We start from the raw sequence: 4,031 nt of genomic DNA, 5'->3' as shown, positions 1-4,031 counted from the left end.
GGTCTCTCTCGTGTGTTTTCCTTGGCCAGAGATGCAACAGCGTAGAGCATATCAGTAAGTCTGATGCTCAAATAGCTACTGGGGAGTTGCCAGTCTCCTCTTCCTATAGGCACACCTAATCTTCACTAGTGATTCCCTTGGACCCCTGTTCCCTTGCTTCTAGGAAGGGATATAATCCCCCCATGGAGAGACAGGAAGGGATACGTCTCTTTCCAGAACACCACTCTTTCCCAAAGGCTGACTTCCCTCTCAACTCTCCATTCTTTCCACTGATTAGTGGTGACGGTTTATCTGTGAGGAGAAGGGATGGGCATGGAGAATGGGCGGGGCGTATCGGAGTGGAGATAGGGCTTGGTGGAAGGGCTGGTTTCTCCAACCAATGGCTCTTCAAATGTCCTCCTGGAAGACAGCTAGTTCCAGTAACTGGCGGTGGGTACCTTATGTACTTTTTGATTTTTAGATTTAGGCCTCAGCAGCAGTTTCAGGACAGTAGGAAAAATCCCTCTCAATGTCCATATATATATATATATATATATATATATATATATATATATATATATATATATTTCCCCCTCCCTTACAAAAAAAGGTGTCCATTCATTTATTTTGAGAGAGAGGGAGAGAGAGAGAGTGAGCAAGTGTGAGTGGGTGAGCCACACACACACACACACAGAGAGAGAGGGAGAGAGAGAGAGAGAGAGAGAGAATCCCAAGCAGGCTCTGCACTGTCAGCACGGAGCCCCATGTGGAGCTCCACCTCATGGTTCATGAGATCGCGACCTAAGCCAAAACCAAGAGCCAGAAGCTTAACTGACTCAGCCACCCAGGTGCCTCTCCCCTTTCTTTTATAGTTTAACGAATGTCGGCATACTATTTGCTTTTCTTATTTTTTTCACTTGAAGTATTCCTTAAAGATAGTTCCATATCAGGACATACTATGTGCCTCAGTCTTTTAATTGCTGCATATATTACACAATACGGATGTATTAAAATTTATTAGGGGCGCCTGGGTGGCTTAGTCGGTTGAACGTCTGACTTCAGCTCAGGTCATGATCTCACAGTCTGTGAGTTCAAGCCCTGCGTCGGGCTTTGTGCTGACAGCTCGGAGCCTGGAGCCTGCTTCGGATTCTGTGTCTCCCTCTCTCTCTGCCCCTCCCCCACTCATGCTCTGTCTCTGTCTCAAAAATAAATAAAAACATTAAAAATTTTATTATAACAGCTCTCTAGTGATAGTTTGTCTCTAGTCTTTTACAAACAGTGCTGTAACCAATATTTTGTGTATATATCTCTTTTCATATAAGCAGCCTTAAAGAAAAAAGTTAACTAGGAACCCTAACAGGCATCCAATGGACAGTTCTAATTATGCTGCAGTTGATCATACACCTCTCCTTTGAAAATTGTGATTTATTACAAGAATTGACAATATCTATAGTCTTTAATTGTATTGCTTAGCATGTAATAGACACATTATATTCACAACAATGTTTCTCTTCAATGCTGCATCCAGGGTAACCTCTTCCACACAGACTTCAGTAACAATTAGAAATCTATACTTAATGGGGCCCACTGGCTCAGGTCATGTTCTCACCTGAGTTCGAACCTGTGTCAGGCTCTGTGCTGACAATCCAGAGCCTGGAGACTGCTTTGAATTCTCTTTCTCTCTCTCTCTCTCAATCTCTCCCCCCCCCACCCCCAGCCCTCCCCCACTCATGCTCTCTCTCTCCTTCAAAATTAAATAAACATTAAAAAAATAAAAGGAATCTACACTTAAGCTGCTAACAAGTGGAAATAAGGGATGAAGTCTAGAATGGCGCTTAGGAATGGGTGCTCTGAAGTTATACGTGCCTGAGTTCAAGTCCCAGCGCTACCAATATTTATGTATTTTATAGTTTCTGACCTGTATGACACACAGTTTTATCATTCATAAGATGGGGTGAATATAGTACTGACTTCATGGGGATGTTGCAAGGATTAAATAAGAAAGTATACATGATTCCTAGGTCAGTTCCTACTTCACAGAGGGACTTCATGCAAATTCCCCCAGGGGCCAAGACGGGAAGGAGAGGCAGAGAATGGACTTGGGAGCCAGGCTGTCTGGATTCAAGTCCTGGGTCTGTCACTTCCTAGTTGTGGCTTCAGGCAAGTTACTCTACTTCTCTGGACCTCAGTTTTCTTATCTTTAAAATGGGAGACGAAAAACAAAAATAAAAAACTAAAATATAAATAAAATGGGGATGATGGTCCTCTCTACCTTATAATTTGGTTGCCAACTCAAATCATCAATACAAGGAAACTGCTTAGAACACTGCATGGCACATGGAAACCTAGGTATTATTTTTTTCAAGGTCATCTCTTTCATTCCCCTGCCTCTGAGCAATCATTTACTCCAGAAGCATTTCCTAACCATTTGCTATACATGAAGTTTTCAATTCAGGTGACAATTGGATATATAGAAACTCTCTAGCCAGACCTAAGCTCACAGTTGGACAAGTAAAGGCAATTCGTCCACAGCTTTCATATTTACTTCGCATAGGCGAATTTCTTGATTTCAGAGATGTTAAATTGTGACCGCAAACAAACTATACTTATTGGAGTTAAAGAATACAGGGGGAAAAAAGAATATAGGAATAGAAGCATAGACCTATAGGGCTAGAAGAGATTCCAATATTACCTTATCCTGGATTATCACATAATAGCCATTCCTATGTATTAAATATTTATATGTCAAGCATTTTGTACATATTACCTCACTTAATTTTCAAAAGGACCCATGTGTGATAGGTATCATTATCCTTATTTTGCAGAAAAGATTGAGGATCTGAGAAATCAAGTGACATGCCCAATGGTGGGTCATTCGTAAGATGAAAATGAGGTATTCGCACGCAGGTCTTTCTAAAAATAAGAGGTTTGTAACCTGTCATGCACTTTCCCAAACACTTGTCTGTAGCAAAGATAGCTTATGAAAGCTCTTCGGTGTCTAGACAGAGCTTGAACTTCATTTTGGGTGACTGAGACAGGGCAGTCTTATCCATTAGCTACAACAGGCACAGTGCCCACAAAAATGTTTTAAGTGCTTTTAAAAGTCAGGGAAAAAAAGATGAACTTGTAGGTCAAAGAAAATGTTTTGTTGTACAACATTGATATATTCATCTCTATACCAATTTAGTTGTAAAATGTGAGCTATATAAGAATACGCATGTTTGTACATAAATATACATATGTATATGTTATCTATCTACCTACCTATCTACCCACCTCCACAAACACAAGGCCAATGTGTCGCGGTTCCACGAAAGTCATAACGCGGCCTTGCGAAGTGCGCTAAACTTTCTGGGAAGGGGAGAAGAGCAGACCAGGTTGGAGGGTGGGAAGCGGTGGACAAATTGTGGAAAATGTGGTAACGATTTCTCTGCTCCCATCAAAGGAATCCTAAAAGAGAGGTTAAAAAAACAAAGGTGAAACAGAATAGGAAGCGCCCACGTTCTAGTCGCATGATCTTGGGACCAGTGACTTGATCAACGTGAACCTCAGTTTCGCCATCGATAAAATGGGGATAGGTACCTGGGACCTGGTTAGGGACCCAAAGTGCTCACTGCTACGTAGGAATCGTTCAATACATTCACGTTGAGTGAACGCTGTAATTGTATGGTTAGCATCGTGGCCGGCGTACCACATGCGTCCAGTAAGTAGTAGTCGGTGGCATTAAAAATTGTAAAAAGTCCAGAAAAGTGGCAAACCTAGCCCTCCAAGACCTACTGGTCTCTCCGTAGGTTCCACGCGAACCTGCGCAGTAACTTCTCTAGAAGGCGAGAGCACGCGAACGCGCTTGCGCGGAAGCGCTTTCCTCCGCCCCTTCAGGCGCCACGGTCAGTGGGGCGGGCCTCGGCGGCGGCGCGACAAGTCCAGAGGGAAGGGCTGAGGAAGGGGCGTGGCTAGGGAGCCGGGCCCCGGCCACCCTCTTCCGGGGCTCCGCCAGCTGCGCGCGCATTCTCCTCCCCCCCACCCCCTCCCCGCCTTCTTTTGTGGTCCGG

Source organism: Panthera pardus, unplaced genomic scaffold, assembly GCF_024362965.1.
Source record: "Panthera pardus isolate Hobbes unplaced genomic scaffold, ASM2436296v1 HiC_scaffold_20, whole genome shotgun sequence".
NCBI lineage: Eukaryota > Metazoa > Chordata > Mammalia > Carnivora > Felidae > Panthera > Panthera pardus.
This window is presented reverse-complemented; position numbering follows the sequence as displayed.